The sequence below is a fragment of the Onychomys torridus genome, chromosome 17 (genome assembly GCF_903995425.1).
Source record: "Onychomys torridus chromosome 17, mOncTor1.1, whole genome shotgun sequence".
Taxonomy (NCBI): domain Eukaryota; kingdom Metazoa; phylum Chordata; class Mammalia; order Rodentia; family Cricetidae; genus Onychomys; species Onychomys torridus.
The window spans coordinates 32,495,416-32,522,286 of record NC_050459.1 but is presented as its reverse complement, the minus strand read 5'-3'; the positions used below and the strand labels follow the sequence as shown (position 1 = coordinate 32,522,286).

Below are 26,871 nucleotides of genomic sequence, written 5' to 3'. Positions count from 1 at the left end.
CATGTGACAAAGCATAGGTAAGAAATATGGTTAATTTAATTGTAAGAGTTAGATAGTTGCAAGCCTCGACTATTGGCTGATCATTTGTAAGTAATATTGATTCTCTGTGTCAGTTACTTGGGAAAAAGCACAGGAAAACTCTGCCTACATGGATCTCTGTATTAGTCACCATTTACTGAAACTAGAAGTTTCTATGATAAAGGTTGAGACGTGCATTGATCTAAGGCTATAATGAGAAATTATTAGGAGTTGGTTGAATATAATGTCCGTTTAGCAAATAAAATGCTACTAGGATAAAAGTTCTCTACTAGGATCTATGAACTGTCCAGCCATAGGTTCATGTCCAAATAGTGGTACCAGAGATAGATTTTTATCTAGTGGAGTGGGACTTAAATACAGTAGAACAGTGATTGTTTTTTTCCCTGATATTTATGCCACTATTGCATGGTGAGAACAACTTGTCAGGCCTGTCATTATTGTAGAGCACAGGGTTCAGAGCTAGGTATAATTGATGTCTACTTTTATCCTCTCGTAGTATAGGTAATACCTTTCAACATTATGGAAAAGAGCTAGTAATGATGAAGGTTCCAGATTAGTACCAGTTTTATTTGCCATGTTCTATGACTCAAGTGTATCATGTCTTCAGTAATAGGTTCTTACTGTCAAGTTCTGTAGGGCAACCAATAGCATTGGCAATAGCCTGTACAATACATGGCTCTATTAGAGACCTCTCTGACCAACTACCTCTACAGAAGTACACCATTCCTATCACTAGGCTTTTTGAGACCTGGTTTCTCATTGAATCTATAATTAATTGATTTGATTAGGTGGATGGCTAACAAGCTCCCAGAATATGTCTAACTCTAGTCCCCAGCCCTGGGCTTCATATGCCAGCTACTGTGCCCGGCTTTTGCATGGGTGTTGGAGATCTGAAATCAGGTCTTTACAGAGCATGAGAAGAACTTTGTTAAATTTTCTTCACAAGCTCATACAGTGCTGTCATCCCTGAAATTCCTATATTTTTCAGATTTTCTTTAGAAACTTAACTCATATCATCTGCACCATTACTTGGATAAGATTCCTCCTGTGTATTTCATTGGTGCTATAATAATAAATAATAAAGTATTTTAGCAAATGTAGATTCTTAACAATAATTTCTAAAGACAAGTGTTTCTTGTAATGTGCAAGCTTTGCTTATGTGCAAAGTCAGCCCCAGGACAGTCAGATTGTAATAGAGAGTGCTTTAAATTTTTCTCTTTTCTCAATAGATGTTGGAAAGAAAAGTTACTGCTTACTTTGCAGTGGAGTATCTGATGATCCTCTGAACATGTTGACTTTAAGTCTTATTATGACCTAGGAGACATTGTTCTTAGCCTAAATTCACCTAGTTTAATTGTGTGGTCAAACAGCAGAAAAGGCAATACAACTCTCTTCAGAGGAGAAACATCCACAAAATATAGAATACAAGGCAAAGATGCAAACCTGCTCTTTATCTCCAAAGAAGACAGTATCTCTTTATTAACGATCGCTTATTGCAAACATAGGCCCATAATGATCCTGGTAAAGAGCACACAAAAGCTTGGATTGTGAGCATACCTTATAAGAAGTCTTCTCTAGGAGTCCTCAGAGCTAAGCTGTTGTTACTCTCAAAATGTATTTTTCTATTCTACTTTTGCCTGGTTTGGTAGAAGGAAGACAAAGGCCCTGATACACACCTACAGTGAAAATGCCTTGGGAAAACCTGATCACACAAAGCAGGACAAGGCAGGCTACACTTAAGGAGGGCATTTACCTTAACAACTTCTAATATTCTTACTGGTTTAGAAGCTAATTATTTGCTAATCATATGCCATTATTAGTGGTTATATATTGCTCAGAATTAAGCTATTCAAATAAAATTAAAAATATCATTAACATAGAAAGATTAAATTTTAATAAGCATGACAGTTTTGTTAAATGTCAAGTCAGGTCATCTGCTCCATCATAGGTAGCTTTCAATAAGTAAATTTTGCTATCACTTCTTTTGTTAACTCAAAGTCATTCTAATTCTTTTTGAAAAAGCTACACAAATAGGAAATATAAAGTAACAAGTTTAGGTATATTAAATTTACTGATAATACTTCTAGAATGTCAAAAGATTGGTATTTTGATAAAGTGATTAGATAAAGATGCAAATATATGAGGCAAAGTGCCATTTTAGATAACTTATTAGTTCAAAATTTATGACAACATATTTTTGCAATATATTTTATGCAAATTGATGCATGTCTTCCCTTTCCAACTACAAATATAGTTTCTTATGTTTTCTGCATGTGATAATTCAAAACACTATAAAAGGTGCCATACAGGGAGGGGCAATTTGACCAATTTTGAGTTGCAGATATATAAAGAAAATTTAACAAATTGCTACAATATGTTTATTTGATGAACATTATTTGGCATTAGATTTTGCCAAAAGAAGACGTGGGATGTAAGAAATGCAATCCCACATCAGAGATGTTGACAGGATGTCCTAGAACCATCAAAGATCTGTTCAGAATAAACAGAAGGAAATATCAGGGTGGGCGAGCTCCAAGGACATAGGCAGTGGATTGATTATCTGATAATTTTAATCAGCTAGTGCTTAAATGTGCTTGGCAAATCTGTTTAAATGTTAGCAAAAGTCAAGTATGGAGATAATTTAAAATTTTAATGCATATAGTTGTAGCTGAAGTTTTCCTGGTCCCCCTAGCTCCTGTGGCTCTGTGGTCCCATAGCTGCTCGGACCCAAATGAACACACACAGGCTTATATTATACTTGAACTATGGCCATGACAGGCTTCTTACTAGCTACCTCTTTTATCTTAAATTAACCTATTTCTATAAATCTACATTTTGCCCTGTGGCTTACTGGTACTTTACATCTTGCTTCTCTTGGTGGCGGTTGGCAGTGTCTCCTCTGCTCTATTTTCTTCTCTCCTATCTCTCCAGTTATAATGTCCCACCTAACCTTATTCTGCCTCACCATTGGCCAAATAGCTTTATTTATCAGCCAATCAGAGCAACACAAATTCACAGCATACAGAACAACATCCCCATCATATAGTATAGTTTATTATTGTATGCCAAAGCTCATGCTGCATATTTCCCACTTACTGCCAACAATGTAGCACAGAAATTGTAACTGGCTAGAAAAATCAACTGAATCAAACTTTATAACTGCCATAATGATACCCCATCATTTGTTTATTAATGACAAATAAGAATTTAAATGAATTCATTTCAGCTCCCAGGTTTTGCCTTATGGGTAGCATGCTTCCAACTGGGCCATCTTTTTTTTTTTCCAAGATTTATTTTTATTTTATGTACATTGCTGTTCTACCTGCATGTATGTCTATGTGATGGTTTCAGGGTCCTTGGAATTGGAGTTACAGACAGTTGCAAGCTGCCATGTGGGTGCTGGGAATTGAACCATAGTCCTCTGGAGGAGCAGCCAGTGCTCTTAACTGCTGAAGCATCTCTCCAGCCCTGGACCATCTTTTCCATATCAGACTAGAGTATGAAAAGGATACACAGGACCAACCTGAAGCCAAACCATATACAACATAATGTGTACTCCTCTTTAATCCAGAAAGCCAAAATAATATGTACTGCACATATTACTTTGTTTTACTTTTATCAAGGCATTATCTCTATGTAAAATTATCTTGTAAACTACTGGTATGCTATTTCCACTAATATGTAACAGTAACACTTACTTTTACGATCCTAGATAAATCATATAGTTATAAAGCTGTATTTTATTTCTTTGCTTCTCCTGTGTCTGTAGCCCTACTGAGTCCTTCATCTACATTTTTCCATATGCTTACATGATAAACCTTATGTTGCTACACCAGAGTCTACATTTGTACTTCTCATCAAAAGAGCATCTCCACAACCTGGAACTGTGCCTGCCACAGATTAAGTACTGGGATACTCAAATGGATGTATTAATGTATGAATTAACTATGTGACAAGAAGTAAACTCACGTTTTAAACCTGGATATACATTTGTAATCTCATGGAAACTGACTAGCACTGATTGGCAACACTGAGGCCCCGACAGCACAGTTCATTATTGGAAGCGTTGAGACTAAGTACTGAGTTGACATCTGATTCACATTTCACTGTAGCAAGTCATGTCCTCTATAAGGAAATGAATATTATTTTGGACCTCCAGTTGTCTGTATCCCTTACCCCTTCAATATTTCTAATTTGCTATATATGCTTCATAAGCTTGGTTAATAAAAAGATAAGTAATATATAATATATATTAAAAAATTATGTGCCCTAGGGATATTTGGATTGTTTCACCTTGGCCTGCCATGGAGAATCTTTGTTTGTCTTTCTTATTTAATACTACTAATGATCTTTTCCTTTGGTTATAGGGGAAATGTTTAGGGTTTCAAGGACAGTATGAGTTTTAGAGTAACAGTGCCCAATAAGAGAAGCAGGACATTTGTCTTTGAAAATGAAACTATTAGACTTGTTTACCAAGAAGAATTCATTTAGATGCTTCCTGCTTATTCTTGCTCAAGACAAGCTATGGTAATTTTTTAAGGAGGAACACTGGCTGCCTGCGGGGTGAAGCCACCTTTCGAACATCTGCACTTTCCATATGCTCTTACCCTGAGAGTGCTGTGCTCCAGCCTAGTGCTGATCAACCCACATGGAGCTAATCAGGGCACAGCAATGCCAAAGCATGTACATCCAATTAAGGGCTCTGCAGCCCACACTCCCATCATGGCTGTTGGCTGTATGACCTTGCATCTTTAGAGCCTTGTACACCCAATCTGGCAGGGGTGGGGGGTGTGTGCCTGTATTCCACAATTTACACATTTGTCCTTCACCTTCAGCTGTTTCTTAGAAACCTTGCCTGTCAGTATGCTGAGCAATAGCTCAGCGAGGTGAGCTGGGTCTGTGATGACTAACAGGTCCTGTTTCGCTGACCCTGGCACAATTTGGGTGCTTCTTAATAATAAATTTTGCACGGTACAAGTCACCAGGAAGGTGGGTTTAATGAAGTGGAGCCACATGAATGTTGGCATTTTAGCTCACGATTAACCTGCACAGACACCAAAATTTGCAGAATTTCTGTTGGCCAGCTGTGAATATGACAGAATAATCTATTAGGTAGAGGAAAAAAATGTTCAGATTAAGATAGAATTATAAAATAAGAAATGTGGGTGTATTGCATCTGGTTTTAGACACTGTCATTTTTACTTTGGTTTTATCATACTATGACAAGGAAGACAGAAAACAGATTTGTTTCCTGTATGTATTCATTTATTCATTAAGTAACATCTTTCTTCATTTTTGTTTGTTTTGTTTTTCTTTGTTTGATTTTATTGTTAATCTTGCCATGGATTTAGCATTATGTTAAGGTGACAAAATACAAGTTCCTATTATTAAGTTACAGCATTATAGTGTAATGCATATAGAAAAATATGCCATTATTTTTCCTCATTAATATTCATAATAGAACACAAAATAATGTCATGTTCTTCTCAGCTTTTCTCATAAGAGTCTATGTGAAGAAACAGAAGGATAGAAAGAAATCATGTCCACAGATGAAAGGCTCAAAGTGTGCTTAGATCTAAGAGTCTAGAAGGAAGTCATTCTTGTGATTAGTGTTATAAGAATAACAAGGCTTGATCTGTGCTCAGGGTAAGGATCTGGGAGGGCTCTTATACAGAAGAGACAATCTAGGCTAATCCCTTCAGAGAGGATTTAAATTACTTAGGGACAAAGATCTGCTTATGTGCATTTTTAAAAATAGGTTTGAAAATGAACAGCAGAAGGGCATCTCATCACTGCACATCAGTATCAAGCTATAACATCAGTTTATTTCCTTCAAATTAAATATTTAGTTATTAGAAAAATAAAGGATGGAAGAGATTGGTGGAACAAGACAAGTCAGAATGAGCAAAGCTTTCAGATACATGGAATTTCAAAGGCTTGAGGAACTATGCCCAAAGCATCAGCCAGGGTTTGTGGATGGAAATGTAGCTCAAGGACAGCGATCTGTTTTGCTCCCAGGCTTTATTGAGCATCACAAGCATGTGACTGAGCCAGAAGAGCTTAGCAAGCACAGCCTCTCAAGGTCTCCTTGATGATCTTAGTTGGATGGAAATGGGAGCCTGCGGACCTTGACAAGTGAGGAGACCACAAGATCTTAGGAGCCTCAGTCATAGAGGTTTCCAGACTGGGCCATACCAGTCCCACAGGGAATGTGCTCCTGCCTGGATATGGCTTGTGCTCCATGTAGATCAGCAGTGCTGCTATTCATGATGTCACATTTCCTACTTAATTTCCACATTTCTTCTGAAATTCCTACAGAGTCATACATTATATATTCTTTACTGTAGGACTTGGGAATTTTCAGTTTTGTGTACCCAGAGTCATGCTTGGTCACTATCCACCACCCATCATCATATAAAACATCATCATCATCATCATCATCATAATAATAATAGTAATAATAATTATTATTATTATTACACATTTGAGAATTTATGTGAATCTGGTAGTACATTGAGCATGAAACAGTTCCTAACTTACTGAGACTGATTTATACATTCTCTGATGTTACAATGTTGTTTAGAGGATTCACATTCTGTAGCAAATATAGTTTAAATTTTGCTATGTTCCTTGGATGGTAATGAACTTTGATGATATTCCTTCATGGTACTTGGCAACAACAGCAAATTAATCCCCCCATCAAACATGAGATCTCAAGAGTCAACAACCAGCACCCTACCCTATACTGTGCTGACAAGTTTTGATGTTCAGAGGTTAAATATATTAAATGCATTTTAGCTTATAGTATGTTTAAAAGCTTACAATGATCATTAACCAAGGGTCATCTGTGTACATTATTCAGATACCTATTTTATGGAGGCAGAAACTGATAGACAGAAATGCCAGGACATTATACAAGTTTGTATAGCAGACTATTGTTAGTGATTAGTCTACCTAGAACATGGTTGCTGTTTGGAAGACTGGGAGTCATATTGTGAAGGTAATTCCTGTGTGTTCTGCTAGAGGGTTAGTCTGTAAGTGTGTCATTACAACCTATTTAGGACAATAAGCCAAGAAGTGACATGGTCAGAGACAAACTAAGACAGTATGCTTTACAAAATTGAGTCTTCAAGAAGGAAAACAATTTTTATTACATTTTACTCTCTCTCTCTCTCTCTCTCTCTCTCTCTCTCTCTCGTGTGTGTGTGTGCGTGTGTGTGTGTGTGTACAAGTGCATATATACACCCATGCATATGTACCACAGTGCACATGCAGAAGTTAGAGAATGACTTGTAGGAGTCTGTTCTCTCCTTCTACTGTGAAGTTCCCAGGGATCAAACTCAAGTTCTCAGGCTTCTTGGCTTTTGTCCGCTGATCCATCTTGCTGGCCTGGCAAATAATTTTCCAAATGGACATACCTATAAAATAGCAAAACTAATAAATCCAAGTAGGGCTAGAAAGTCCACACATTAAAACCACTGTTACTTACTGTTTCTTTCTATCCAGGTAATTCTCCCCAAAGGGGAAAGAGCTGATGTCTTTCATTGCAATTCTCTGGACATTAGTGTTTCTGGGTACAAGTGTGAAAAGTGGGATGAACACATGTCTAAGTGGAAAGTGGGAGCAATATGGCTAGACTGTGTAGAACAAACCTATCATGATTAAAATTGCAAGATAAATGAGAGAAAAAAATTAGTAACTATAAAAATGTCATTAATGTTGAGATGATTTTGAAAATAAATGACTTTAGTATTATTTACCTATGATCTCAAGATGAACAAAACTTAAACATTGACTTGGAGGCAAATTTTTATCTATATCTGTGGAATATGAAGGGAATATAAAATGTTTAAATTTATTTTTTGATAATTTCATACAGGGGTACTATATTTACATCATTTATATCCCTTCTATTCCTCATTCAAGCTCTCCTCCCTCTTGAATTTATAAATTATATATATATAAAATATCCTATAGAGTCCATTTAATGTTACCATATGTACATGTGTTTAAAGAGCTCAACTCTAGCAAGCTGAGTCTCCAACTTCCTGAAGCCAGTAGTTACCCTTACCTCTTTATCTAGAGGATATCTAGGAAATATCCCTCCCCCACATTGGAAAGCCAACTGCTGTCATTTTTCAAGTCCTGTTTAGAATACCTTACTGTTGAGATTTCATGATGGTCATGTCTCTAGAAGACACCAACTTATGGTAGATGCCCTGATATTTTGGCTCTTATAATCTTCCTGTCCCTTGTTCTGTGACATTTAATTGAAAGTTAGGAACAGAGGTTTTGTTGTAGATGTATCTTGGGTGGAAAATTCTGTGGTCAATAATTTCCAGTATAATAGTCCTGTCTTCTGCAAACAGCCTCTTTGATGAGGACCTATAGCTATACTCATCCAGGGTCTCAGAATAGATATTTAGGATGCAATTAGTAACAACAATGTTTAAAAAACTGGCCATAGTAGGTTCTCCTCTAGAATCTATAACTTTTCCTGTCCTGAGCAGTTGATTATGTTTGCAATACCAGGCAAGAAGTCCCTACTATTGAGCAGACCTGTGTCCATTTGGACAGCTATTTGTTACCCACTAAATCTGAGTGCCACTATTACACCTTTTTAGGGCATCTTACTGGGCTGGTCATTGTGGTTTTTAGGCTTTACAGCTGGAAAGAACTACTTAATGTTTTTATCCTTTAGCAGTTTGCATAGCACCTTCAGACACTAGAAGAGTTACTCTTCAGGAAAGAGGCTTCCAAGTTATTTCCAACTCAGTTCTTCCAAGTCCCATTTCTGAAATGTGTCATGGTTTTAGTAAAGTGATCTTATATCCAAATTTGTGAGATAACCAAAGGCAATGGCATTAACTTATATTGTTTTCTGAGTCTTATGGAACACCTTTGACCAACAACTCAACCCTCACGGCTGGTGTTAGATATTATACAAAAAGAATATGTTTTTTTCTAAGATGTTTTAGATAATGCACACCATTTTTTTTGTCCATGACAATGTCAATTTACTTAGCTTTTGTCTTGAAACTGTAATGTTTTTATTCCTTTATATCTCCTTTGCAAAGGCTAAATATGTCATGTTAATTTTACAAATCTGATGCATAATTTGTTTCTTGCTTTCAATTTTGTCATTAAGGATAAGACATTCATGATTTGAGACAGGAACTCTTAGCTCTGGGTACCAGAATTCTGATAATCACAGACCATTATGACATGCCCAAATCTTAAGAAACTTATGTTCATTGAGAGGCAATAGTTGTTTGTTTGTTTGTTTTTTCCACAATAGAAGTTCAGAAACATACAAATGAAGGGATAGTCAGTTAGGTAAATATCAGTGTTAGCAAAACATCTCTTAGCAAATGAATTTTCTGATATTCTAGCTGCTCAACCCTCTTGTAGTAAAGACAATAGAAGAGGAATACTGAAAGTGAATTCATTCTCAACTTCCTGTACAACGGTTATTTCTCCTGAAATAACAACAAACTACAGTTAAAAATAACAATCACTAAAACTAAAGATCACATGTTGAGCAGAAATCCTAGATTATATATTAGTCTCCTTCCCTAGTTTTTTGTCCTTTCTGTCTTTTAGACACTTTGAACTAGATGAATTGTTCACTTCCAGTCAGATGAATTCTTGGAGGTTTTTTTTTTTTTTTACTCCTCATGGGTTTGACTTCTCATGGGTTATGGAAATATTTGGAGAAGAAAGTAGTTGTTAGCAATCTGATCTTAGAATACATTGTAAATGTAACTATCAAACCTATAAGACCACGATGATAGATACTCTATTAATTGAATGCCAGTGAGTTATTGAACTACACATGTATTATGTTTATGGACTTCATAACGTATTACAAGTGATACTCAATTCCCAAAAGAAGAGGTTATTAGCCATATAATAGCAAAAGCAAGACAATGGAAAGAAAAGTTTCTCTGAAGATATTCCACAAGCATGCATGCCCTAACTGGTATCTCTTACCTAGCAATCAAATGACACACCTGCCCTTTATCTCTTGATAACTGTTACTACTCAGAATTGGCATATTGTTTTGCATGCTTCTTTTCAATTCCCACATTCTGTCTTCATTAATCTTCATTTGGCTTCCATTACCGGGTCGTCCTTTTATGAAAGGTTTTCTTACAAAAGCTGTCTTTGACTTTTTTGTTGAAAATATTATTTGACCTTCATTAATTTGGAATGAATTATTATAATTCAAAATATTGTAAAAATTTTAATGAGATAAATCATAGTGTATAAATTCTTCACTTGTATACTCAGAAGGATTTTTTGAGGTATGTCTTTATACATTTAAGAAACAGTTTTCACTCTTTACAAATTATAAATATTCTTGGATACAATTTATTTTTATTTTTATGTCAGAAGTCTGTAAAGTCCAAATTTCACTTTGAATACAAGGCCACTTGTATTCTCAAAGAATAAAAGAGGAGAAATCTCTGGAGAAAAAGGTCCACTTACTTTTTCCCTTTGAGAGCAAAGTTAGCCTAGGAGAAGACACAAGTAGAATTTATGGGACAATGGAAATATTAAAAATGATAATAGGAGTTTTGAGTAATTTGGTGAGTGCTTTTGTCAATGATTTTACTATGTACCTTTAAAAATGGTAAGTAATCACGTTTTAGAACAATAATATGTATAGTATAATTTTTCTTAATTTTCATAATGAGTAGTTCTAAATATAAAGATCCATAAGTAATAAACATATTGAGATTGAAGGAGAAAAGGACACTAGATATATCTATATGTGTGAACAAGCAAGTATGTTATTATCTGCTTGCATTTGTGTATGTAAATGTTTGTATAAAATGAACATATATATATATATATATATATATAGTTCTAATTTTAAAAATCTGAGGCTCTAGATAGTATAATATTATAAGTTACTATGTTTTAATGTTCTCTCTCTTCAAATCAGTCAAACTGAGAGTAAGATAAAGATTTCCTCAGTGTTAAAAGACAGATTACCAATAATAAACAAATAAGAAAGGAGAGCATAGACCCTAGGACGTGAGATTGGTTGTAATGTTATTAACATCTGTTTCTGTATTCTTGTCTCTGTTATCTCTGTCCTTGCTATGACTACTGAGAGAGCCCCGGAGAAATCACACATCAACAGTAATGAGCAGATCTGTCAATCTGATCCCACTTTCTGATGTCATTCTCCAATCACAGAAACCATTACCTTTTCATTGGGCCAGGGGAATTAAGTGCTATTGCATTGTAATGCAAAGTAATGCTGAAAAATGAAAGGCGCAAGACAAAGGGAAACTGAGGAAAATTCAAAGAGACAGATTTGGAACATTTTAAGCAATGAAATTAATAATACAGTTAGTAATGGAGGCTATTCATTGAAAAGTAAGGAATGCAAAGGATGTAGAGATGTAAATTAAGAAGGAAATAAATGATAGTTGATTTATTAGAGTTATATTTAACTTTCATCAGTTGATGGCAAATTATACTTTGGATAATTCTTATTACTAATAAAGCTGATACTTGTATTTCCAATATGTATGCATTTTTTGGGAATATATTGTAAATATGAAAAATACTGATTGTGCAATCTATTAACTTCTTTAAATACATAATAAACACTTGCATTGTTTTAGGTTTTAAGTGTACTGTGGGATGGTGATGGAGCTCAGTTTATGGAGTTTTTACTTAGCATGTATGAGACCTTGAGTAGTTTTCCTAGACCCCAATGTATCAGGTGGGCTTGTTATATGTCTATCATCCATGCACTCCAGGTAAAGACAGAACAGTCAAAACCTCATACCAGCAGAGGATACATGAGACCTTTTGCTGTGGGATGTTCTATATGCTCTGAATGGAATGTGTTGCTTTGATTGGCCAGTAGCCAGGTAGGAAGTATAGGTGGTACAAAGAGAGAGGAGAAGTCTGGGAAGTGAAAAACTGAGTGAGGAGTTGCCAGCCAGACACAGAAGTGAGATGTAAAGTACCAGTAAACCATGAGCCACATGGCAAGGCATAGATTCATAGAAATGGGTTAATTTAAGATATAAGAACTAGGTAGCAAAAAACCTGAGCTGCACCACCATACAGCTTATAAATAATATAAGCATCTATGTGTTTATTTGGGTCCAAGCAGCTGCAGGATTGGAGAGTGAGAGAGATTTTTCCTGACTGTGGATCATGCAGGACCAGGAGATAATCCCAGCAACAACCTCGTCTCAGATAAATGAATAAATACATAAATAAGCAAACAAGCAAACAAATGAAGCATTATAAAACCCTGAAATAATTTTACCTTTATAGTGGATATCAGATTGAAACCAAGACTCAGCACCTTTTTCAATGTAAATAAACATACTAAAGAACTAATTTTGGATATTGCAGACTCTGGAATGTGTCAGCATTTGTGTTAGGAAACATTTAATGGAGGGAAAACATCTATTGACTTGTATCTGGATGTTAGTTCATCTCCTTATTGAGTGTGCTATAGACTATTTCTGGTCCTTTTTTTCTAATTTGGTGTTTCTTTGGCCAACGAGAACTTGTCTGATAGTATAGCTTCAGCACTGAAGGGAACTGACGACTGCTCTGATTAGCCACTTTGTCAAATGTCAGTTGCAATCAATTTGGCTGATGGAAGGAGCCTTCAACTCTGGTGAGAGAATCAGTTTTGTCAGGGAAGCAGAGCATCGGGATGCAGATCAATGAAGTCACCCTCATTCCGTGTCTGAAAGGGCGGGATATAAACACAAACAAGCATAAATAATTGAAATTAAGAGATATGCACACACATGACATTGTGGAATTACTCCATCACTCAACTAGCTGCTGGTCTAATTTCAAGCTTACACTGTGGCTCATACAAAGGGAAAGAGGGTTGAGTGTTACTTGATTTATCCCTGCAGCTGTCTATACAACATTATTATAATTTCCTTTCAGCAAGATGCATGCATGTATATATTATCTAATATATTATATGACAAAGACATTTTACTCACACATCATAAATAACTGTTAACATAAGGCTTAATTTCTGTTGATTCTGCAAAATGTTCCTGTCTCCAAATCTATCTTAGTTGCAGCATGCCTGCAGTATGCTTTATCACTGTCAATTTATATTTGTTATATGCTTTGCCTTGAATGACAATCTGGTCATGTTTCTTCTACTGATGGTTCTATTATATGTATTAACTTCAGGTGTAATATACAACAATAAATATATGTAAAACATCTAAATAATTGTGGGGCATACAACTTACATATCTAATATCCAAAAGATGATATCTTAGATGAACCCAATAGTCATTAATCCAAACTATTTATTTAATTGAGATATACATTCTATAGTCTAGTCTGAAACAAAATGGTTGTAACTTGCTATTACAATATATTATATTCAAAGCATTTTGAACTAATATTTCACGTAATTAAAAAGTCTAGGATTACCTTCACAAATATGTTCATTCTTGGTTTCTTTATCTTAATCAAACTTTCTGAGACCATGTAGAGATTAATTAACGCCTATTCATCATTAACTCCTATCATTATAGTTTTTTCAATCTCACACCTCCTAGGTGTGTAATTTTCATAAGAAAATTCTCAGACAATATTTTCCAAATTGGACACAAATTTCAATACTTAAAATCTTCCTTTTATTAATGAAAAATTTCAGAACTCTTTAAAGTTTCATTTGTTTTACCCAATAAATTCTTCTTCCATATAACTTTGGCAAAAAAGAACAATCATTTATTTTAATCTACTTGTAAATGAATTACATTGGATAAAACATATTGAATGAGTCTATCAAGGGCTTTGTAGAAAATTACATGACAGATGCTTACCAAAGCATTTCCACTTTCCCAGTGGGACAATTAATAACCTAATAAACCAAAATGCAAAGTAATTTCTTTATCTAACTGACTTAATAGAAATGGGCAGACATACAAGGTTGAGCTGACAGAGAACCAGGTTAAACAGCGTGCTACTGCCTAAAGAACATGTATAAAGCAAAAATTATTTTTAGTCTAGCCTAGTGCAGTGTTTGTCTTTCAATTGCATACTTTTGAGAATATATATATGATATAGACAAAGGTAGTAAATAATTTCAAATCAAAGCTTTGTTGAGTAAATCAACATTGCAAAAATATGCAAGCACAGAGGTAGCCATTAAACGTCAGTGGAAAAGACTGAGTTGTCTGGAGTGGAGTTGGAATTGATTGGCAGTGTTTGTCACACTGTTTTCCAATGGAGAATCCTGTAGGAGCAGTTCTGGTACATGTTGCCAACTTTCTCCTTTGAAAATACAGCACAGCAGTATTTTACTACTCAATGTGTGGGGATTTCACATGAAGAGATGAACAAATATGACACTAATGAACCGTAGACAATGCCACAGTAGACAGAGAAAATCCCACACAAAGAATTACAGGCAACTGAGGAAAGCTGCAGGCAGGAGAGTTCATCTTCTCCAGGGAGGAGCACACAAATTGTTACCCAGTACCAAACAGTCAGCTCTTACAATGTACATACAAGTAATATCTATATACACGCTACATTTACAAATATATAAAAATGCATAGATATGATGCAATAAAAATTAGAAAAAAGAGGCCATAAATTTGAAGGATAGTGAGAAGGGGTGTATGGGAAGGTTTAGAGTGAGGAAAGAGAAGGGAAAATGTTATAATTTAATCTTGCAAAAAACAAAATCTTGCCTCCTTTTCCCTACACCATGATTTATTGAAATAGGCATTGTTGAGTTTTCTGATAAACCAGCTTGTGTGAAATATAGCCTCGTTATCATTCTAAAGAACAAAAGTTTTCTCAATTTTTGATGCTATTGCCTTTAGATTTTTTAAAATAATTTTCAAATTTAAGGAAGAACATTATATTTTAGAAAGTGTACTTTAATTTCATTTGTATTTTAAATAAGTTTTTAAGAGACTATTTTAAAATACATTTTCAAACTGTTAAACAAAACATCCCTTTCCTCCCCTTTCGTCTTTTAATTTACCTCAGTCTTATTATGTCAGAAAAGCATGCCTTATTTAAATATATTCAAAAGCATTCTACTCTTTCTGTTTGATGTCAATTATCTATGTGATAAGTCATCTGAAATGGACGAATATGGATTTATCTAAGAATAAGAATAATTGAAAATTATATAGAATCTAAACCACCAAGAAAATTAATAGTGTCAACCCCACTATTCAAGCTACCATGATCTTATTAAAGAAATAAAAAAAAATACTGTTCAGTTTTTATAAAAGAGATTTAAAAAAAATTTCTGGTCATCTTTAGTAAACAAAAATCTCATGGCTACAAACTAAAGGTTGGAAAGTCATTGAAAAAATATCAGCAGTTGGAGTGTGTTTCTATGGCAATTTGCATCAGGGGTTAAGTGTCAAGTGGTGATGGAAATTAGCTGAAGTAGCCAAGTATTTAACAGGGAAGTTTCAATCTGCCTCTGAGAAACCACTGGCACCTGTCCTTAGTAGAGGGCATTGCATTCATAGAATAAACTAAAAAGTGTTATGTCCTCGGATGAAACACAGCTGTATTCTCCCCTTGCTTCTCAGATTGGAGACATGGTGAGACTGAGAAAAACCTTGTCTCATGTAGGAAAGAGAAAGAGGTGTAATATCAAACATCATTTTACCATGCCTGAAGCAGGATTTCTCAAAAGCTTATTAAGCATCAACTTGTGTCTATAAATAGTTTTGGCATAAGTTACTAGTTCTAGAAGGCAGGAACGCATAGTTTTCTTTTTCTTTTTTCTTTTTTTTCAGTAGAGACTTTAAAAGTAGCAAAGCATCCACATATATTATGATCTAGATTTGGATTTGATATGTTACTTATAAAAGATATATTTTTTTTAGCTATTTTGGGGCAACATGAAATCTTCCTAATATTGAGGAAACATATTGAACACAAAGGAATTGCTTTGGGACACAGTGGAGGTAGATTACTTTGGAGTGCTACAGCAGACATGGTGGCACCACAAACTGTGTTGTGATTCTAGCATTGATCACTCTGAATCAGTGGGAATCCAAGACAGAGAGAGACCTGTAGGCTGTGGGCCGAGACAGAGAGACAACCAGGACAGGAACTGGTACAGAGTTGGGCTCTGCTTTTCTTCCCTTCCTTTAGGGAACAACCAAAGAGATGAAGAGTATTTTAAATATAGGTGGTGGTGGGTGGTGGTTTTTTATTGCTGATTCAAGGATTGATTTTTAAAAGATTGTCATAATGTCAGATTTCTTTCCTACGTTTCATCATCCTCCCTTTCCTTTTCTCATTCTTCCTTTTTCTTATCTCTGTCTGTCTGTCTGTCTCCCATTCTCTCTGTCTCTCTCTGTCTCTGTCTCTGTCTCTCTCTCTCTGTCTGTCTCTCTGTGTGTGTGTTCTTCTCTTCTGCCTTCTTTGCCCCCTCCTCAGCAGAAATCATTAGTAAATGATGGCCTTGTACTTAATGTGTAGTTCAGGCTGGCCTTGAACACCAACTTGTGCCCTTTGAGTGCCCGGATCCTAAGCTTGAGCCATCAAGCCTGGCAGAGGGCATAATACTCACCTTCTTCTGAAGACCAATGACTCTCCTCCCCAAATCAGCATTCTTCCCTCGTACCCCAAATAAACTATCAGGAAAAATGAGCCATAAATAAACCCAAGGCTTATATACACTAATTTTAAAACTAGTCTCCATTACCAGTCAATGTAGAGCATTGAGTCAGTACCACAACAGAAAGCATATTGAGGGTCATTTTAAAGTAGCAGCTAAAAATAAACAGAACCTGTTCTGCTGTGCCCAAGTCTTGGTCTCTTTGCCTAGTCCTTTCATATGCTTTAGGTTTTGGATTTTAAACAACCAGAAAACACATTTCACTGAAGTTGGAATTGGGGCCATCCAGGTATCCTCCTTCAAGGATCCTCCATCTGGAAAACCTTTTGTTCATACATATTTATATCTTAAAGTAAAATTGGTTTATTCTTGTTTTCAATCAAGAAAAAACCACAAAATGATAAAAAAAAAATCAGTGTGCACATTTCCAAGACAACTCTTTCAAATGAATGAATTTGTGTGTGTGTGTGTGTGTGTGTGATTGCCTGATTGACTCATTGATTTTGCATAATTGCCATTGAAAAATCAGGTAAATAATTTAATAATTTAATATTAAGAAGAAAGTCATGTAAGGAAATCTACATAAAAACAATATTGTAGACGAATTTCTAAACACTGTTATTAAATAAGAAACACAGAGCCAAATGCAGGGATGAAATCCATAGAGATCATAGAAATAGGAATAGCCACCACTAACCTTAGCTCACCACGCTGCCTTAGCTTCCCAAGAGAACCAGCTTCTTCCTGTCTAACCTGTACCTTTATTGCCTTGCTGTTCTGCCTTCTCATTGGCTCTTAGCCCAGCCACCTCAGTTCCTTGTCACTGCCTGTCTGTACAGACCTCCAGGTCTCTATGGTTGGTACTGTGATTAAAGGTGTGTGTCATCATGCTTGGCTGTGTCCTTGAACACACGGAGACTCTGCCTGCCATGTGATTGGATTAAGGTCATGTGCCACCACTGCCAGACTTCTGCTTAATGGCTATCACCTCTGATCCCCAGGCAACTTTATTTATTAACATAAAAATAAAATATCACCACATTTCAGCACTATGAAATACACACATTATGACTGGGGCTAGAGAGATGCCTCAGCAGTTGTGAATGGTTACTAGTGTTGCAGAGAACCTGAATTGGCTCCTGGAGTTCAGGTTAGGCAGCTCACAACTGCTCGTGAATCCAGCCCCAGGGAATCTGATATCCTCTTCCTGAATCTGTGAGCGACCATACTCACATGCATGTACCAAGAGAGAGAGAGTGTGTGTGTGTGTGTGTGTGTGTGTGTGTGTGTGTGTGTAATTTTTGCCCCTGTCTTTCTGAATTCCTCCCAGACCTCCCCAGGGCTGACCCCAAACCCAAATGACTAGACAACACTAATTAAAATGGGTGGGTTTTTAAACAAAAAAAGAGGAGGTCCCAATTAGTTTTTCTTATATGATAATTAAAAGCTGAATATATTATTCTATTTAAATACACTTTGAATCACATTATATATCATGAATATTATAGTTTACTATTTGAAACCTACCAATACACTCACATAGTTATGAAAATATTGACCTTATAGAAATTAAATAATTTTTATGATTCTAATAATGACCCATATTGTCATGAATACATTGAACTTATAAAATTTAAATAAATTTCCTATGATACTAATATGACATTAATATAAAATAATTTATATTATTAAATCTTTTCAGAAAAATATAAAGAAGTATATTTAAAAGACTAAGTAGCATAAGCTAGCCCATATCAGGACAATGCATAGAGGATAAATAGCACTTCATACTTATACAGTAAATAGCATTTAGCTGCTTGGTATTTTTGTATCATGGGTTGATCCAATTTAATTAATTAATTTATTTCAAGACAAAGGCTTTAAATTTGACATATATATCTATTTTTATGAGGGTTTCTTCTGAAGTGGGATTATCTATTATAGTAATGAAAGTTCTTATAACATTTGCCAGTCTTCAGTGTAGCAGGGTCCTGTGCTTTTGTTCCCTTTGGGGGAGGAGGCCAAGTAGGCTTAGAGTCAAATCACACAGACTCTGGGAGAATGTCAAACAACAAGCTCAGTTTATTCAGGAAGAGGCAAGACTTATATACCCTCCACACCACCCTGGGGGGAGGTCTGAGGAATATGCATCTGCTGGTGTGACATGGCTGCCTCTCATTGGTCCAGGTCATCTCCAGACCATATTTCAGTGGCTGTTGCTAAGACCATCAGGCAGATCCAGGCTGGCTCTCAGAAAGTATCATTTTTACTTGTTTGGGCCCTCAAGCCGGTTAGGGATGAGTCATCCCACACTTCAATTTTATCAATTCCTTCAGAATAAATGTGTAAACTTAAAACAAAATCGTCTTTTGATATGCTTGAAGAATTCTGTGATTCATCATAAGAAGGCAGTCTTTTCTAAGATTGTATAGAATTTGCTGGTTTGCATCAACAAAACTTTACAAGGAAATCACAACACATTTAAAATAGAGAAGTTTACCTAAATGAAATCACACTCTCCTTTTATGGAGGAACTAAAATCACTTCCACAGAGTAGTGATCTGAGAAGATTTAAAAGGAATTTATTAGCTGTACATTATGTGTTTTTGCTATGTACATTAGTAACTTAGGAGAAAGGAAATAAGGCTAGTATAATGTGGTTCTAAACTACTGCTTTCTTCAAAGCACTATTACTGAGTTATCTATGAACTCAATTGGATCTACTCATGAATCTTTTAAATCAATTTATTTTTATATGATCTTATATTGCAGCTCATATGTGAGCTGAATGACAGAATCACGTCACCTATGTGATACTAAGTTTATGTTCTCAAAATGTTCAACTACATGCTGGTTATTTATTTTTTGGCAGTTAAATGCATCCAACATATGAGGTTAAAATTAAAATAGTCTATGGTTTTAAACAGTGTGTAATATAGAGTTTAGAACATAAAATTTTATAATATGAACAAAATGTTACACATTAAGTATAAAATCCAAATTTATTGTGCAATATACAGATTTACACAAAATAGGTATAAATATATAACTAATATTTAAATGTCTGGTTCTCAGAGAAATTAATACTTTAAAGACTATAATAAACATATCTTCAATTGATTTTAATAGAAAATGATCAGTATACATGGGTTTTAAGATTTAAATAATATAAACAAGCTCATTACTTTGAAAGAATGTCAAAAAATGTAAATTTTATTTATTATATTTTACTAATACATGTTAATGTATTAAAAAAAAACTAAGAGTATATTTATTTCAATATTCCTTCAATGGCATTAGTATGTCTTCTTTGGAGAAATGTTTTCCTCAGTCCTTTGCATTTTTTTTTGTTTGTGTGTTTGCATGTGTGCACACTTGTCTATGTGTTTGTATGTGTGTCTGTATATGTTGTAGCACCCTGTGTGTATATGGAGCTCCTTTCTTTAGGCACACACAAAGGCCTGAGTAAAATAGTGTTATTCTCTATTACCCTCTTACTTAGTACCATGAAGCATGGTCCCTTTCCCCACTGCATGCCATCAGAAGTTTTGTCAAAATTAAATTGACTATAAATATGTAGATTTGTATCTCAGCTGGTTTTTCTTTTTCTGTGCCATTTTCCTAGTAGGTTAAGCCCCCTGGTTCTACAGAACTTTTATGCTAGTTTCTTTGTATTTCAAACAAAAATGTCAGCATAGTTTGATAGAATTTGCTTTTAATCTATAGATCTCTTTGGATGGCAAATGAAATTTAATAGTATTCCTTCAGCATCCAGTTCTCTGAGACCCTACCAAATTGATGAATAGGATTTGCATACAGAACACTAGATTTTTAAAACTACTTGTAATCCAGTTTTTAGAACTTACAATCTGTATGGTCTTTCATGATCACAGCAGTGCTCACTTTCCAGAGCATTTTTTCAATGCTAGTCAGTTTTTCGCTGATGTGATAAATACCCCAAAGGAACAACTTAAAAGTCAAGTTTTAATTTGACTCAGAGCCAAATTATAAAAGTTACAATCCAGAGAAGGCTTGATCCATTCTTCTGGGTTCCATGGTGAAGAAAAAAATCATGTTATCAGGGATTCTTGGTAGCAGAAGTTATCATCCTAAAGCAACTAGAAAAGGGGAGATAAGGTTCTGGGCACTGAGAGGGAGGGACAGAGCCAGTACCAGCCCCCAGGGACCTACTTGTTTCTTAAACTTGGTCAATATCTTGCTATCTGTCAAGAATAGCGTGGGTTAGGAATTTATCAATGGATTGATCCATTGATGGGTCAGCGTCCTTATGGTCCATGTACCTCTCAATGATTGACTCTACCAGCCAAGGGTCAAACTTCCAAAACAAGAGCCCCATTTTATTCAAAGTATAAAACTTATCATACTTTTCAGCTCTAGAGTTACATACCTGTGTAGATTTTGTATTTTTCCTGATTGTTTTGAATTATTTCCTTGCAGTTTCTTGAAATTTCTTGAGCTTTTTTCCTGTCTTACCCTCTCTGACTCTGCTCTTTCTCCCTTCTCCTTCTCTTTTCCTCTCCTAATCTCTTCTTAATTCACCAATTTTACTTCATGGGTATATAAATGTATTTCTTCAGCATCAGCTAGTGAATGATTATTCCACTAGAAGGCATTATGTCTTCTTGCTTTTTGATGTTTCTTACTCATTATGTTAGTATCTGCATTTAAAGACATTAGAATTCATTCCAGGTATGCAGACTGGCTTTGTCTAGGAGAACCCTTCTTCACCCATTTTTTTTTTCCTATCCAAATATTCTACAGTGGCCATTTAACAGGATCCACAGATGGGCTTTTCTATGAATCCTCTAGCCTGCTGGCTTTGTGTCTGGAGTTTAATCCCTGGATTAAACTTGCTGACTAGATCTGTGGGGATGAGCACAAGACTACATCTTCAGGACATGTACTAAAGACGAACTCTGACAGGTTGATCTAGTACTGGGTAAGCCTCAAGCCTGAAAATGCTGGGACAAGCTAGATACTATGGAGTCCAAATTTTCAGGTATGCATAGAATCTGGGTATATGGAATCTGTCCTGGAAATTGGGTCTCTAGGAGTGAACATGAAACCCCAATATGATGACTTTGTTTAGTACTGTTACCAACTAGTATAATCCTGAACCTTGGGTCTCCTAGTCATGGGACTTACTGAGAGCCCACGGCCAGCCTTAAATTAAAGTTGGTATGAAGAAGCTAATCTAGAACCTTGAAAGGAAAATTCTAATCTTATGCAGGGAACTGCAGATTCTCTCTTAAAAGTGGACCTATTGAAGGTAATTCGGAAAATTGATCCACTGAATGCATTCTGTAGCCTAGGTGAATAAATGCTTATCTAGAGGCTAGATCAATTAGAGATAAGTTGAGATCTACTGCTGCAAGAGTCTGCCTAGACTTTGCTTCCATAATGAGGGCTTTCAGTGGCACAGGCCTGGAGCTGAAGGGCTGAAGGTAAAGACAAACCTTGCAGCTCAATTCCCTCTGCTTTCCCTAGGCAGGGGTTTGTAGTTGAGGATGGGTTGTATATCTTTTAAATCTCTATTCCTGACCTTCTTAAAATACATCTTTTCACATACTAATGTATTACTTAACAGCAGAAATATATTCAGAGAAATACTGGCTAGGGATTTTTATCACTGTAGGAACACCAGCGTGTATGCTTTACCCAAATCAGTAAGGAGTAGATCAGTCACTCTATGTGGCCTCTTGGTAATCAGGAAATGATAAAAATGAGGTATATGAGGATGCTTCAAGCATAATAATCACACCCTTTTAAAGTAAATTTTTTAATGTATAAATAAGAGCAGAATGCTCTAAAATGATGATATAAAAGCTAAGTATAGTAACTATATGTGGTAATAATAGACACTTGTAATAAGCATCATTATCAAGTATTAAATATTTACACAATCATATGTGCTATACTTTTATAGACTTGGAATACAATGATTTGTTTAACTCAGCATCTCCACAAATAGTTCAGCAATGCCTTTGCCTTTGTGCAAAAACGTTAAGAAGGCCATAATATAAATGGATGGAGCTAGAAATAATCATTCGAGTGAGGTAACCCAGATTCAGAAAGGCAAATGCCACATGTTCACTCTTAGATGTGAATGATAGCTTTGACTCTCTAGATATGTGTTTATGAATGGGCAGATTCAGAAAGAGGGTAATAAACTAATAAGGGGCATTTGAGGGAATTTCATGGATGGACAAAAGGATAAAATGTGAGGTTGGGGAAGAGGAGAAAGACGCAATAGGAAGGACTTAATGGGATGTGGAGTTGGGGGACATGGTAGAAGATGGGGCAGGATAGCTAAAAATAAACACCTTCAAAAATGCCATATGGAAACTTACTGCAGAAGCTTCCTAAAATGTGTATAGATGCATATACAAAAGACATGTGTTAATAGGGTTTAAGTGGAGTTACTCTACAATAGGGATGTGATAATACTTCCCCAGGCACCATGGAACATCAAATAAAAAGTTCAGGGCCAGGTATGGTATGCCTCTTTTTGAACTGTTGGTCAGTGGAGTCCCATAGACGCACACAAAACCAGGAAAGACTATTGCCATTGCCCTTGGTTTCCCTGCAGAGCTTGATTGTAAGACCTTATTCTGAAGACCCCACGTGTCTGAAGCCTAAGACATGGAGAAACTAAGCTGGTACTGAACTGGAGCCTTCATATCTGCTGGCTAGCTTTCATAGTTCTGGAAGGTTCTATTTATACTACAAGGGGAGAAAAGTCATCAAAGTTTTACATCAGCTATGAAACCCAGGAGCCATAATAACTACTCATCTGCCAAGATATGCCCACTGATGTAATATTTGCATGCATGTTATGCTTTCTTATTGGATGTAAGATCTGTTCCACAAGATAGATCCTATATTTGGCACAGTATCTAAAACCTGTGGCTAAACAGATAATAGGTCCTAGAGAAAAACATACTACTAATACTCTGCGTATGGACCACAGTATTAACTGTATCCTAAGGCATTCTCATTATACTCATAGCTTAGTTTACCTCTCAACACTCATCAGATAAGCTTTCTTTTGCATTGGATAGTAACTGACTTCCAACTGGAATCCCAGCCAGAAGGGTGGTCATCTTATGGCTGTTCCCCAAAGATCAAAATCCTCTTTAAAGAAGGTAGAATGATCACAATCTCAAAAGGGAGTAGATACCCACAGTGAAACAATATTTATCGAACATGATGGAAGAATCACACACATGAGCTAATAGTGGCTGTCACTACATGTAGAAGTCTTATACAAGATCAAGCCAACCAAACTCCCAGCATTCAATGGGGAATGGGATCATGAAGCCCCACTCTTGTCTGAGGACTATTGAAAATCAGTGGCTGCTAAGGGAAGACGAGTCAGGAGTGCAGTCCTCAAAAGGTTTCCCATGCTCTAACATATGGGCAGACTCTCATGCCATGAAGGGAGCACTAAATGGATTCAATGGTACTATAAAATGGGAATATCAGCATAAATATGGGAGGGAAAGAGGCAGTGGGGATAGATGAGAAATTAGAGAGGAAAGAATGAGGTTGGATTTGGTCATAATTATATGTATGTATCAATTTTAAATAAAATTATTTGTCAAGTTGTTATAATTTTATGGAGCCACTTATGTACATATGACCTGTCATGGACCAAAACATAGCCCTTATGCAACACATGAGTATATTTCTCTGATCCACTCAGGTGCAGCATCTTAGCTCTTGTGAAGATCTTTTGGCACAGGGATGATTATTCCAATTGATGTTTCTGTGAAGTATGAGTGTTACATAGCCCTATTCCTCCATCTTGCGATTTGAAAAGAATATCAAATTAATATTATTTCATTATTTTAATAAGTTCTATTTTAGATGCAAAGTTTGGAGTTTGAGTTAACGAAACTCCCAATCATACTCTTTCTGCATGTGTGGTGTACCAACATGAAACTGGTTGAAAGTGCAGAGTAATTAGAATACAGATCATAGAGTATGTAGACAGGGAATATGGCATACAGAAGGTGTTAGAGTACAGATGTAACAATTAAAGAGAAATCCAAGAGTCTCAGAACTATAGGGGCAAAGGACAGATTATGACATCACTGTGTTTCCTGTTGACTGGTTGCACCCGTAACATTTAAATACATAGTCCTGCTTTTTAGAGCACAATGGATATAGATGACGTTATCCTATGAATAATGTAGGGAGGATCATTGAAAAGGGAACAGCCTTCTCTCTGACAACAGCCTTTTCCCTAAAGTGAAATGCCAATGGGTCCTCAGTAGCTGAGAAACCGAAGCTTACTTCTTGACTGCCTAGTGGCAATTGAGTGAATTAATACATGTAAAGCTCTTCAGTGTTGGAGAACATGTCTTAAGTGCTCAATAAACATTAGCCATCATTGACATTATGGATTTTGCTTCCCTCGATCTTAGCTTAGTGAAAAATAAACAGTTTCTTAGAGGACTAGGTTCAGATTCAACACTCTTTATCCACTGAAAAGTGGAAGACAGTCGGAATAAAATATGGCCATATTTCTATAATACCCTAGGATCCTCTAATTGAAATGCACTGGTAAACACCTAAGACCTTGTTGTAATTAGTGAATAGTAGCAAGCTCATTTTGCCATTCTTAAGGATTATTTCATAAATTAATAGCTTCATGTCTTGAGAATGAAGAACAAAATATGCTGTCTAGAATAAAGCTACATCCAAACAGATTGAATTTACAAATGTCCTTACTAGCAGGGTGTCTACATGACATAACTCATACCCTTAAATAAACCATGGTCTGGAGGTAATAAATTTGGATGATTTAAAATGAAATGTGAATTTCCTTCCCAAATGATGCTCCAGGGAATATGTCTCTTTATATTATTGTCTAATCTGTTCTATCCTGGCATCAGCAGTTAGAAGTTCCTGAAATTTTCCAGTCTGACTCCTTCCTTTATCCTTCCTTCAGTGGCCTTACCTCTGGTAAGCTTTGTGTGACTCTCCATTGATTTGGTAGCATCCCTCCTGACTTTGTGTGGTTTTCAACTGAGACCTTGTCATCACATCCTCACTTCTACAGAAGTTCTCATCCTGTCCACACAGTAAGCTCCCAGATGAAAGAAGCCCCCTCTTTCCCTTGAGATTCTATGAGCTTGGGATGATTCCTTGGATATGGCAGTTACTCAATGAATGTTTAATGTAGTAGAGACAAGGGAGGTCAGCATATCAGATGATATTGATCTTTCACTTTACTCAGGCTTTACATCCCTTAGTATTTCTTTTAATCATCTAAACACTTTGAATAGCTAAAAACTACTCCTCTAGATGAAGATTTATCTCAAAAAGTTTTGATCCATTACCATAAAAATTTAGAATCTTATAATGTTTTTAAAATTATCACAGCATTATTTTAAAATAATTGATCAAGGGAAATTATATATATACATATATATATGTATATATACATATATATGTGTATATATATACATATATATATACATATATATGTATATATATTTGGTATTATTTTACCACTCATAAGCTAGAAACATTTTTACTGTATATTAGCTGAAGATGAAACTCAAATAATAGATAAAGGAAAAATAATATGTTTAGTGTTAAGAAAACTCTTATTCAACCGCAGAATCCCTCCTAAATATCTGTCTTATATATTGTCTCTGATTTTGATTCCCTTATGGTGGCTACTGAAACACCTGTACTATTTCCATGTCTTGTGTATAATACTGATACTGTCACACATCACTCTATCTTGTCATTATTTTCATGCCCATCTCCTTAACAAGAGAATGGGCTCCAAGACCAAGGCTTTGATCTTTTCTTGCCACTCATACTAAGACCAGTGCCTGGCACAGGATTAGTACTTAGAAAACTATTTTTGAATTGAAACTGTGTGACAATGAATGGAACAAAGAGCCATGCATTCCATTTCAGATCACTCGCTTGCTTTGAAAGTGACTACATAAAGGATTTCTAATTCAGGATGATCTATTATAACCATCGCGTGGAAGCCATTATTTTCAGAGAGCATGATGATAGCTTTGGTGTGTTGAAATAGATTATAAAGGCTTTGGCTTGAAATGATGCTGCTCAAAACAGTGAAAGAATAATCAACAATTGATAAACTTGTAACAAAACAAAAATGAGCTTCAGTGTTTCTGTTATTATTCTACAGTGGACAA

At 35.7% G+C, this 26,871-nt stretch overlaps 1 protein-coding gene across 2 annotated transcripts in view; it reads left to right on the top strand.

Annotated features, from left to right (window-relative positions):
* Sgcz (sarcoglycan zeta) overlaps nucleotides 1-26,871 on the top strand; it is a 1,055,262-nt gene that overhangs the window by 164,912 nt on the left and 863,479 nt on the right. The window lies entirely within an intron of this gene.